Here is a 13,351-nt window from a genome sequence, read left to right as displayed (position 1 = left end):
TTGGTAGTTTGTTTGCTTAAACCGAAAATAGGCCATGTTCTTCATTGGTGAACCATGACCCAAAGTTGATTTTTCCGTTATCACCCCATGACTAAACTCATGCAAATGAATGTTTAGATAATCTCTTAATTGGACCTAAGGTGTACTCAGACTTCAAATAAGGATCTTGAGTCCATGATCTTGGCAATTAACTTGTAACTGCCTTAGTGGTCATGTCTCCATCCTAGATCCTGCCCTTGCTCAGTTGATGCAGGTTGAGGTCTCTATTGTATTTGGCCTCTCCTTGTGGATTATCTTGTCGCTTTATCAACCCAACCTAGGAAAGTTATGCCTGATCATTTTTTGAGTTAGATGCCTTTGGATTCCTCATATCTATCGAAGGCATACGAACTTAATCTTATGATTGTTTTCCCTCCGTATCTAATCGGATACTAATCCTTGACCTTGTAATCTCTGCGATGGGCATAGAAATATACTCGGGCTGAATTAACACTCTCCTATCATACTCCTTTCATCAAGTTTAGGTTATGGCCATGCCTTGTTGTAGCATCCCAAAAATCCTAACCCAGGTTTGAAACCCTAATCTACCCTTTTCCCCTCCCTTCATCCTCTAATTCCAAGACCTCCACTAGATTTTCTTTCATCTATTGCATACATTTTGTTTGATCACAAAGCACCTCACTTAGATTCTATGTTCTAAACACTTAGAGTATCCACAAAATAATTTGCTCAAAAGAAAAGGGGCAAAATGGGAAATAGGAAATAGAAAGTAATAAGAAAAAGAGAAAAGCTTTCTCCTCCCCCTGCTGGACCGAATCCCGGCCCAAGCCCGTGACCTCCCCCTTTCCCACGCGCCCGCGCTCCTCCGCTTTCGGCCCATCTTCGATCTGCCTCCGCGCGCGCGCCAGCCCGCTCCTCGCCCCGCACCTCTCTCGCTGGCAAGGCGTCCCCACCCGTCAGCCGCCCTCTCTCTCGCGCGCTCACTCCCTCTGGCAGAACGGCCCCGCTGGCCAGTTGCTTCGTCATCCTTCCGCCGTCTCTTCACCGAAGTCACCTCCGGCCGTCGCCTCCGTCCTCCCCTCTGCCACCTCGCCGCACAGGGAAGTTTGGCACCGCTCCGTCCTCCCCCCTTGACCAGCGTCCTCGCCGGTACCGCCCCGTCGTGGTGTCCCCTCGGCGGCGCTGTGCAGCATTAATGGCGGCACTGTGAAGCTCGCCGGAGCCGAGAAGCTCCACCGCCCCCCCTCCCCTCGGGCGCCTATAAAAGGCTCGCCCCGAGCCCCTCCTTCCTCGCACCATCCTCGGCCATCCCTCTCCTCCCCTCCCCCGAGCACAATTCGCGAAGCGCCGGCGTTGTTCTCCTCTCCGGTGAGTCCCTTCCTCCTCCTCCCTCCCCTTCTCCGTTGGTCCGGCAAGAAATTAAGTGGGGCGAGCAGCTCCCTCACGTAACCACGAACCCGAAGCACCACCTTCCAACCCCCGTCCCCCACCCAGAGCCCACCGGCGGCGATCCCCGCCGCGGAACTCCGCCCCCTCCCCATGGGCAGCCCCCTCCCAACCCTCTCCGGCCAAATTGAGCCTACCATTGGAATCGCCAGCCCCCGCCCATGCCAACCACCCTCCCTTGGTCGAAGAACCGGGCCACCGGCGGCAAGCCGCCGTCAAGCTTCCTCGGCGACCGGCTTTTTCTCCCTCGCTCGGCCGATTCGCCCCGCCGTCTGGCCGCGACGCCGTTTCCTCCCCCCTCTCGCTGGCAAGTGGGCCCACAACAACGCCGTCACCATCACAGCCGCGCCGTCTTCCCCCTCGCTCTTGGGCCGTCGCTGGGCCGCAAGCGCTTCAGCGCGCGCGCTCGCGCTCGGGGTGGGCCAAAAGCCGTGCCCCCAGCCCAGGAGAGAGGAATCCTCTTTTCTTTTTCTTTTTCCACCCTTTTTCCCATTTAAAATAGTTTTCTCAATATTTTATGTACCAAAAATTATCAAAAAGAATTTCCAAGGTTACATACAATAATGTTGTTAGAAAATGGCACACTATGATTGATAAACCACTATTGATGTATTGTTTTACTGCTTGTTTCCTAGAAGAAGCGGGGACCGAAGATCCGGATCCCGTAGCTCCGGAAGAAGGGTCGGAGCCCGAACTTCTGGAAGTAGATCTCCTGTGCCAAGAGAGCTTCAACGAAGGCAAGTTCATCCTTCCCTTGATGCATAAATTACCCATTCTCTCTACCACTGCCTAGGCCGGGAACTATGGGGGAATATTGCATTGTGAGCGAGAGATGGCCCGCATTAACATATTCATTCTGGATACGAAATGTGGTTTGGGAAGAAAGGAAATGTGTTTTCTTCAAATAAAGTCTCCTCTTGAAAAGTTTTGCGATGAAGGGTACTCACCCTCATCACCCTGGGAGTGGGATGATCAAGGACTCCCTGGTTTAGGGGAGGGCCTAAGGTGTTGGCTCAGCTGGTTTAGGCGTGAGCAGAAGGATTGTCCCCTCATATAAGGACCGGCTTGTCATTTTCACTACCTGTACTCCTTTATCGTACAACCACTTGAGACTGTGTGGGCAGTCACTCAATCCGAACTCGTGCGGTCCAACCCCAGGGTTAAGAAGGCTGGGGAGCACCGGGAGGATAAGGAGGGGGAAAGTTTTGTCCGGTTTGGACATGGTGGTCGCCTGACTCCTTCCGGATAACCATTAAGGTTAGGACGTACGAGCAAGGAAAGAGATCCGGCATTCGGGTCTCGCGACGGTGAGATCGCAGAAATCGGGCTAGTGGGTAAAGTGTACCCCTCTGCGCAGAGTTGAAACCTATTCGAATAGTCCGTGTCCACTGGTATGGATGAGTCTGGTATGGTATGGCAATTCGAATTTTCTCTATGAGTTTTATGGAAAGGGGAATGTGTGAACAACTAGGTGTTAAGGAAAAAAAACTGAGGCCACGGGAGCAGGAAGCTCAGTGGTGGTTGAGTATTTTGCTATTTTAAGTCTTTGGGAGAAACCTTGCAATAACTGCCTTCTTCTCAGAAAATGATGAGTGACTGTCAACTCCACCGAATAAAGCATGTACATTATAGGTCTCTTTCTCTCTACGGGAGCGGGGTGGGCTTGCGGAATACCTAGTGTATTCACCCAGATTTATTTATGTTTTTCAGCAGCCGAAGACTTCTTTTCTGCTATGCTTGATTGAGAGGGCTGTGTCTGCACCCAGTTCTGCCTGTGGCTTGGGCTAGTACTTTCTTCCTACTGCGCTTCTTAAAATTTGGCTCTCTCGAGCTTGTACCCCCGGTATTGTAATAACCTTTATTTAAACTCTGTACTATTTGAAGTAAGGAATGTGTTTACTAGCCTCCTGGGACTAGTAATTTGTATCACATTTGAGTCCCAAAGGATCGGGACGCTTCAGGTGGTATCAAAGCCCATAGGACTGGCCGTAGGACGCAGCCCTGACCTTAAAAACTTGCCCTGAAAAGAAAATACCTCTTACCTCAAGAAAAGTTTTCTCTTCCCTTCCCCGGTTTTAACAAGACCCTTCTTTTCCTATTCCAGATGGAAGACTCTCTGGCCATTAGGTCATCCTACTGCTCAGAAGTGGAAGGGTTCCCACGTCTCTTGCGAAGCTGTGCGCTTCGCATGGGAATCCGCAAGAAGCCGGAATACGTCTGGACGGAGCATATCGAGGGCGGAATGAAAAGATGCTCTATGGCAGTCTACCTGGGGGAAAGCCAAAGCTATCCAAACCAACGTCCCTTCCAAGTCACTTTTACCGGAGACCATTTCCTAGATGCTTGCCAAAATGTCGCCCGAAAAGCCCTCCGACAACTGTGTCAGAACTACAACAAAGTAATCATTGAAACCCCCCTTCGCTACTTTCCACCCAGCAACAAGAATACCCCCACCTGGAGGAAAAGACTTCAGGCCCTATCAAGAGGAGATCCTATTGAGAATGATCCCACCATTGTCTACATGGCTGGATACCTTCACACCCTTGATAACCAATATGATGACCTCGCCCTCCACTGTACCTCCCTAACCTCCCGGGTGGAAAGCCTGGAGCAAAAAGTCAGGGAACTTTCAGAAGAAAAAGTGTCCCTTCAAGAGAGCCTCTCGATAGCTGAAGGCGAAGAGACCAATACCCGTGAAGCTTACCGCACCCTCAAAATGGACTACGACAAGAAACTGAAGAAGCTCGCCCCCGCAAGAAAAATCCGCAAGAAGACCAAAAGCCAAGGATGTCAGACTGAGCAGAAAGAAGAAAACCCTCCTAGGAACCAGTCCGACACCGAGGACATGTCCCTGGCCAGCCTTGATGACCTTCTCAAGGAATTTGGGGACACTTTAGAGAAAGAGTTCGGGAGTACCCTAGGTAGCACTCGTGTGTGATGAGCTTGTGGTAGCAGTATGCTATGTAATGTAATGGCTTGATGTAATGAATAAAATAACTAGTTAAAAAAATGGCATGTGCATAATATTGACCCTTTTCCCATGGCAGATGGCTTCGGATAGAACCACGCCTACCGCCTCCGGGATTGGAGCAAGACTTCCTCTAGGAGCTGAAGGAGAGGCTGGCGGAGAAGGGGGTGAAACCCACCTCCCCGCACCTCCAGAACTACCATTAGACCTAGCCCAAGTTCTGGCCAATCAAACCCGACTCATTGAAGTCCTCACTCGAAGTCTGGAAAACCAGCGCCCAGGCGGTGGAAGGCCACAGGACAGGATGGGAGAATTTTTAAGACTCAAGCCTCCCACGTTCGCGGGGTCCAGCAATCCCCTCGATGCAGATGACTGGCTTCGCACGATCAAGAGGAAGTTGGAAGCCATCGCTTGTCCTGAGAATCAGCGTGTTCAGCTGGCAGCTCATCAGCTTTCAGGAATGGCCTTAGCTTGGTGGGACACTTTCAGTGAAGCCGTCAGAGATGCTACCTGGGCAGATTTCGAAGCAGCCTTCTGTGAGCACCACGTACGCCAGGGGATAGTTCAACTCAAGGAGGATGAGTTCCGGGAGCTAACTCAAGGCGGGAGAACAGTCAGTGAGTATGTGCACAAGTTCACAGAGCTGGCCCGCTACGCGCCTGAGGATGTCAGCACCGAGGCCAGAAAAATGGCCCGTTTTCTGAGAGGGTTAAGACCCGAGCTTAAGACCATCCTCGCCAGCCAAGACTTCCACAGCTTCTCTCACCTCTCCAACAAAGCTATTCAAGTGGAAAGGGCAAAGGAAGAAGAAAAAGGGCACATCAAGAGGAAATTCCAAGTCCTCCGAGCGCAACAGCAAGAACGTCACCAGAGAGCTCGACCCTTTGGGCTTCCACCCAGGGGTCCAAACTTCAATAAGCAATCTGGACCCTCTCCATCGCGCTACAGTCAGCAGAGTCAGAGCTCCCATCAGGCACCCTCCGTTGCAAGCAACCAGCCGCCAGCAAACGCCTGTTGGCACTGCGGAGACCCCAGTCACTTCAAGAACAACTGCCCTCAGTTGAAGGCACCCGGACCAACTTACTCCAACTCGGTGAATGGCCCCAAGATTCCATCGGCACCTACCTCCAAGGCAATTCCTTCAAACAGCCAGCAGAGCAGGACTCAGTATCAGGGCAGAGCCCGGGTCAACCACGTCGACGCTCAAGAAGCTCAGCAAGCCCCGGGAGTAGTGCTCGGTGAGTTCCTTGTTGAATTTACTCCCGCTTCTGTGCTTTTTGATTCGGGAGCATCCCATTCTTTTATAACCGCTAAGTTTGTGGAAGAGCATGGCATTCCCTCTACACCACTAGTTATCCCTTTGGTCACCCGAACCCCGGGATCAGACCTCCTGTGCAAACTCAGGTGCTCCCAAGTCAGAATTCTTTTAAGTGGGGTAGTGTTCCTGGCAGACCTAACCATCTTGCCATCCCAAGGAAGGGATGGACTGGCTAGCTAAGCATAAGGGTATCATCAGCTGTGCAAGCAAGACCGTTCTCCTCACCGATCACCAAGGAAAGGCAGTTTCCTGTCAAGCCCAACCGCCCGCAAACGATCCGATGATGTTTAATCTAACAGCGGAGAGCATGCCTGTAATTAAGGAGTTTGAGGATGTATTTCCGGAAGAATTGCCCGGGATGCCACCAGAAAGAGGAGTAGAGTTCTATATAGATCTCATTCCCGGCACTGCGCCCATCGCAAAAAGACCATACCGCATGGCCCCCACTGAATTGGCCAATTAAAACTTCAAATTTCAGAACTGCAGCAAAAAGGGTACATCCGTCCCAGTTCGTCTCCCTAGGGAGCACCCGTTCTTTTCGTTACCAAAAAGGATGGGAGTATGAGGATGTGTATTGATTATCGATCCTTGAACGAAGTTACAATCAAGAATAAGTACCCTCTCCCTCGGATCGATGACCTCTTCGACCAACTGCAAGGAGCCAAATACTTCTCCAAGATAGACCTCAGGTCAGGGTATCACCAACTCAGGATTAAGGAGGCAGACATTCAGAAAACTGCATTCGTCACCAGATACGGCAATATGAATTCACAGTGATGCCATTTGGACTGACCAACGCACCCGCCTTTTTCATGAACCTCATGAATAAGGTATTTATGGAAGAATTGGATAAGTTTGTCGTGGTCTTTATCGACGACATCCTCATCTATTCCAAGAGTCGCAAGGACCATGAGCATCACCTTCGAATCGTCCTCGGAAGACTCAGAGCACATCAACTTTATGCTAAACTCAGCAAGTGTGAGTTCTGGTTAGGTAAGATAGCTTTCCTGGGGCATATCTTGACTGCAGAAGGGATAGAAGTGGACCCATCTAAGGTAGAAGCTGTTTCAAATTGGAAGCAACCCTCCAACGTCAGTGAAGTACGAAGCTTTCTGGGAATGGCAGGGTATTACCGCCGTTTTATCAAGGGATTCTCCAGCATAGCAAAGCCCATGACCGAACTACTCAAAAAGGACACTAAGTTCGTGTGGACTCCCAAATGTGAAGGAAGTTTTCAAATCATCAAGGAGAGGCTTACAACCGCACCAGTCCTGACTCTGCCAGACATACACCAGGATTTTGTCATCTTCTGTGATGCTTCCAAGCAAGGCTTAGGGTGTGTCTTAATGCAAAATGAGAAAGTCATTGCTTATGCATCCCGATTACTCAAGCCGCACGAACAGAACTACCCTACCCACGATCTGGAATTGGCAGCCATAGTGCACGCCCTAAAAATTTGGAGGCATTATCTGATTGGGAACAAATGCCACATCTTCACTGATCACAAGAGTCTAAAGTACATCTTCACGCAACCGGACCTCAACCTCCGTCAAAGAAGGTGGCTCGAATTGATCAAAGATTATGACCTCGAAATCCACTACCACCCCGGAAAGGCCAACGTAGTAGCAGACGCCCTCAGCCGAAAACCTTTCGGGGTTAAAGGAACAAACTTTCTGGAAGATTGGAAGAAAGAATCAGCTCAGCTAAATGCATGTCTGGGAGACAACAGTGGCCTGGAAGTCAAGCCAAATCTAGAAGATCTCATATGCAAGGCCCAACGCCTGGACGCAGAAACAACCAAGCTTATGGAAAGAGCATGCAAGGAGCAACTTCCGGACCTCAGGACAGATAAGCAAGGAGTCCTCTGGTTCAAGGACCGCCTGTGCGTGCCAGTGGGAGAAGCACGAGAAACCCTGCTCGATGAAGCCCACAACTCAGCTTACTCTATCCACCCAGGGACCACCAAGATGTACCTAGACCTCAAGGCCAGATATTGGTGGAAAGGGATGAAGAAGGAAATAGCACAGTATGTGGCCCGATGTGACACCTGTCAGCGAACAAAGGCCGAACATCAGAAGCCTGCAGGCCTGCTTCAACCCCTCCCAATACCCGAATGGAAGTGGGAAGAAATAGGCATGGACTTCATAACCGGACTACCCCGGACACAGAAAGGAAATGATTCCATATGGGTAATAATCGATCGTCTCACCAAGGTGGCCCACTTCGTTCCAGTAAAGACCACTTTTGGAGGAGCCGCCCTTGCCCGAATATACCTTAAACAGATAGTCAGGCTCCATGGCGTTCCACGGAAGATAATATCACATAGAGGAACACAGTTCACTTCGAAATTCTGGAAGGGCCTTCAGCAAGCAATGGGCACCAAGCTAGATTTCAGCACTGCTTATCATCCCCAGTCAGATGGTCAAACCGAAAGGGTCAACAAGGTCCTTGAAGATTTACTCAGAGCCTGCGTGTTAACCTTCGACAGAGATTGGGAGTCCAGTTTGCCGTACGCCGAATTCTCGTACAACAACAGCCATCAGGCCAGCATCAAAATGTCACCATTCGAAGCTCTGTATGGAAGAAAATGCCAGACTCCCCTAATATGGTCCAATGTGGGGGAAAGGACGCTAGAAGGACCTGACTTTGTTAAAGAGGCCGAAGAAAAGGTCGCTTTAATCCGCAGGAGGTTACTTGAAGCTCAGAGTCGACAGAAGAGTTACGCAGACAATAGGCGAAGGGAACTCAGATTTGAGGAAGGAGATTTTGTTTATCTCAAGGTTTCCCCGATGCGTGGTGTCAAAAGGTTCCAGATGAAAGGAAAACTGGCACCCCGTTTCGTCGGTCCCTACCCTGTCATCTCCCGAATAGGACACGCGGCATACCGTCTTGAGCTACCAGAATCCATGTCAGATATTCACAATGTGTTCCATGTGTCTCAACTCCGCAAATGCCTAAAAGTACCAGAAACCCGCATCGAGGCAGAGGAAATTCAGATTCAAAAGGATCTCCAGTACCGGGAAAAGCCAGTGAAGATTCTTGACTCAGCAGTCAGAAGGACCCGCAATTCAGAAGTGAAGCTCAGTAAGGTTCAGTGGAACAGAGATGGAGAAGAGGAAGCCACCTGGGAAAGTGAGGACTCTCTGAGGAAGGAATACCCTTACCTTTTCTCGAGCCCCGTCTGAATCTCGAGGGCGAGATTCCTTTAAGTGGGGTAGGTTTGTAGCATCCCAAAAATCCTAACCCAGGTTTGCAACCCTAATCTACCCTTTTCCCCTCCCTTCATCCTCTAATTCCAAGACCTCCACTAGATTTTCTTTCATCTATTGCATACATTTTGTTTGATCACAAAGCACCTCACTTAGATTCTATGTTCTAAACACTTAGAGTATCCACAAAATAATTTGCTCAAAAGAAAAGGGGCAAAATGGGAAATAGGAAATAGAAAGTAATAAGAAAAAGAGAAAAGCTTTCTCCTCCCCCTGCTGGACCGAATCCTGGCCCAAGCCCACGACCTCCCCCTTCCCCACGCGCCCGCGCTCCTCCGCTTTCGGCCCATCTTCGGCCTGCCTCCGCGCGCGCGCGCCAGCCCGCTCCTCGCCCCGCACCTCTCTCGCTGGCAAGGCGTCCCCACCCATCAGCCGCCCTCTCTCTCGCGCGCTCACTCCCTCTGGCAGAACGGCCCCGCTGGCCAGTTGCTTCGTCGTCCTTCCGCCGTCTCTTCACCGAAGTCACCTCCGGCCGTCGCCTCCGTCCTCCCCTCTGCCACCTCGCCGCACAGGGAAGTTTGGCACCGCTCCGTCCTCCCCCCTTGACCAGCGTCCTCGCCGGTACCGCCCCGCCGTGGTGTCCCCTCGGCGGCGCTGTGCAGCATTAATGGCGGCACTGTGAAGCTCGCCGGAGCCGAGAAGCTCCACCGCCCCCCTCCCCTCGGGCGCCTATAAAAGGCTCGCCCCGAGCCCCTCCTTCCTCGCACCAGCCTCGGCCATCCCTCTCCTCCGCTCCCCCGAGCACAATTCGCGAAGCGCCGGCGTCGTTCTCCTCTCCGGTGAGTCCCTTCCTCCTCCTCCCTCCCCTTCTCCGTTGGTCCGGCAAGAAATTAAGTGGGGCGAGCAGCTCCCTCACGTAACCACGAACCCGAAGCACCACCTTCCAACCCCCGTCACCCACCCAGAGCCCACCGGCGGCGATCCCCGCCGCGGAACTCCGCCCCCTCCCCGTGGGCAGCCCCCTCCCAACCCTCTCTGGCCAAATTGAGCCTACCATTGGAATCGCCAGCCCCCGCCCATGCCAACCACCCTCCCTTGGTCGAAGAACCGGGCCACCGGCGGCAAGCCGCCGTCAAGCTTCCCCGGCGACCGGCCTTTTCTCCCTCGCTCGGCCGGTTCGCCCCGCCGTCTGGCCACGACGCCGTTTCCTCCCCCCTCTCGCTGGCAAGTGGGCCCACAGCAACGCCGTCACCATCACAGCCGCGCCGTCTTCCCCCTCGCTCTTGGGCCGTCGCTGGGCCGCAAGCGCTTCAGCGCGCGCGCTCGCGCCCGGGGTGGGCCAAAAGCCGTGCCCCCAGCCCAGGAGAGAGGAATCCTCTTTTCTTTTTCTTTTTCCACCCTTTTTCCCATTTAAAATAGTTTTCTCAATATTTTATGTACCAAAAATTATCAAAAAGAATTTCCAAGGTTACATACAATAATGTTGTTAGAAAATGGCACACTATGATTGATAAACCACTATTGATGTATTGTTTTACTGCTTGTTTCCTAGAAGAAGCGGGGACCGAAGATCCGGATCCCATAGCTCCGGAAGAAGGGTCGGAGCCCGAACTTCCGGAAGTAGATCTCCTGTGCCAAGAGAGCTTCAACGAAGGCAAGTTCATCCTTCCCTTGATGCATAAATTACCCATTCTCTCTACCACTGCCTAGGCCGGGAACTATGGGGGAATATTGCATTGTGAGCGAGAGATGGCCCGCATTAACATATTCATTCTGGATACGAAATGTGGTTTGGGAAGAAAGGAAATGTGTTTTCTTCAAATAAAGTCTCCTCTTGAAAAGTTTTGCGATGAAGGGTACTCACCCTCATCACCCTGGGAGTGGGATGATCAAGGACTCCCTGGTTTAGGGGAGGGCCTAAGGTGTTGGCTCAGCTGGTTTAGGCGTGAGCAGAAGGATTGTCCCCTCATATAAGGACCGGCTTGTCATTTTCACTACCTGTACTCCTTTATCGTACAACCACTTGAGACTGTGTGGGCAGTCACTCAATCCGAACTCGTGCGGTCCAACCCCAGGGTTAAGAAGGCTGGGGAGCACCGGGAGGATAAGGAGGGGGAAAGTTTTGTCCGGTTTGGACATGGTGGTGGCCTGACTCCTTCCGGATAACCATTAAGGTTAGGACGTACGAGCAAGGAAAGAGATCCGGCATTCGGGTCTCGCGACGGTGAGATCACAGAAACCGGGCTAGTGGGTAAAGTGTACCCCTCTGCGCAGAGTTGAAACCTATTCGAATAGTCCGTGTCCACTGGTATGGATGAGTCTGGTTTGGTATGGCAATTAGAATTTTCTCTATGAGTTTTATGGAAAGGGGAATGTGTGAACAACTAGGTGTTAAGGAAAAAAAACTGAGGCCACGGGAGCAGGAAGCTCAGTGGTGGTTGAGTATTTTGCTATTTTAAGTCTTTGGGAGAAACCTTGCAATAACTGCCTTCTTCTCAGAAAATGATGAGTGACTGTCAACTCCACCGAATAAAGCATGTACATTATAGGTCTCTTTCTCTCTACAGGAGCGGGGTGGGCTTGCGGAATACCTAGTGTATTCACCCAGATTTATTTATGTTTTTCAGCAGCCGAAGACTTCTTTTCTGCTATGCTTGATTAAGAGGGCTGTGTCTGCACCCAGTTCTGCCTGTGGCTTGGGCTAGTACTTTCTTCCTACTGCGCTTCTTAAAATTTGGCTCTCTCGAGCTTGTACCCCCGGTATTGTAATAACCTTTATTTAAACTCTGTACTATTTGAAGTAAGGAATGTGTTTACTAGCCTCCTAGGACTAGTAATTTGTATCACATTTGAGTCCCAAAGGATCGGGACGCTTCACTTATTCATTTCATCGGGCCATGATCTATTTGACTCTCTACTTGTAACCGTTCTGACAGGTAGAGTTTCTTGTATATTGTGACCCTTGTTCAGTCTATTTTTGACGCGCGAGATTTCTTATTGGTTACGTCTGGTAATGGTGTTGTGACTAAAACCGATGGTGCCGCAACGAAACCGAGGGCCTCCTGTGGATGATCGACACACGGTTGAGCTGTTCGGCACGCGCTGGTATCACAGTTAGTAGTTGTGATCCATTATGAGACTATATCAATGTGTTATCTTGGCACAATCTGTTTCTGCTACGTGAGATTCATTGTTGGTGCTAGTTCGATGACGGTGTCCTAGTCAATAACTTAGGGTGCCGCGTAAATCCGAAAGTCTCATGTGGCGGCCGACACATGGTAGTGCTGTTCGGTACGATAGTATCGAAGTTCTTGGCTATGATCCATCATGGAACCACACTGACATGTTATCTTCCGTAGATCTCTTCCTTGAAATGATTTCGGTGTTGTTTGTTGAAGTGACCAAGCAACATCTATCATCTTTGTTGGATCAAAAGGGCATACCACTTTCATGTGTGGTTTCTTTTCTTTTGATCTTGGTAGTGACTACTTATATAAGTTCCCTTTGCATCCTTTGTTGTAAAGGTGGAGCCTTGGAGCTTTTTAGTGTTGAGAGACAGCTAATTAGTTCTCAAAATGGAGATTGGTTTTCTCTGCTGCTGAGATGCAGGAGTTTTTTCATTCGCTCCTTTATTTAATCCATGTACTCCCTAACCAAGTCAGTTCACCTTGCATAAAGAAACAGATGAACCACCTGACCAAATGGATTTCTACCCAAATGCATGATCAATTGTTAATAAGAGTGGACTCTCAACCCTTGGCTTACTGATGGTAATGAGAAGGCTTACTCAATGTCAAAAGTAGTTCAACAAGTTGGTTTTACTAACTTGTAATTGCTTTGTGAACAAAGACTAAGTTTAGATATCGTTTTATCGAGTTGTCTAAACTCACTTTGGTTCAACCCATCCTAAGGAAGCACCTGCAAAAATCAAGTTAAGTCGGCCAGTGACCACCTAATCATCGCTCTAGTCCTTCCTTGATCGCCTCACGTATGGTTTTCCAACGTGTGTGATCAAGTCGAGCCATGATTAGTGATAGATAAAATGGACTAGTTGCAAAGTCCGCATCTATAGATCCTTCCGCTGGTGATTTTTCAAGTCTCTATTATTTTTCTTGAACTTGGATTTTCTGGCTAACACGAGTTAACTGTGATGTTATTCGACATTCACATCCATCTCGTGTGCTATGAATTTCCGGTAACCACTTGTTGGTAAACCTCTTTCTGTGTGTTTTACCCAAGAGGTTGCATCTGATTCTGTTTGGCTAAAATCGCGTAATTGTCGCTCGACCAATAGACTTAGATAGTACAGTGTCATCAGAAAAAGCAAACTGCACACATGGAACCTTATGTGTTCTTTTGGCAGATAGCGTCTCTATTGGTGGACATTTCTAAATTAGTCTAAGGCGATAT

Source organism: Zea mays, chromosome 4, assembly GCF_902167145.1.
Source record: "Zea mays cultivar B73 chromosome 4, Zm-B73-REFERENCE-NAM-5.0, whole genome shotgun sequence".
NCBI classification, from domain to species: domain Eukaryota; kingdom Viridiplantae; phylum Streptophyta; class Magnoliopsida; order Poales; family Poaceae; genus Zea; species Zea mays.
The sequence above is the reverse complement of the archived record's forward strand: the minus strand, read 5'-3'. Positions refer to the sequence as shown.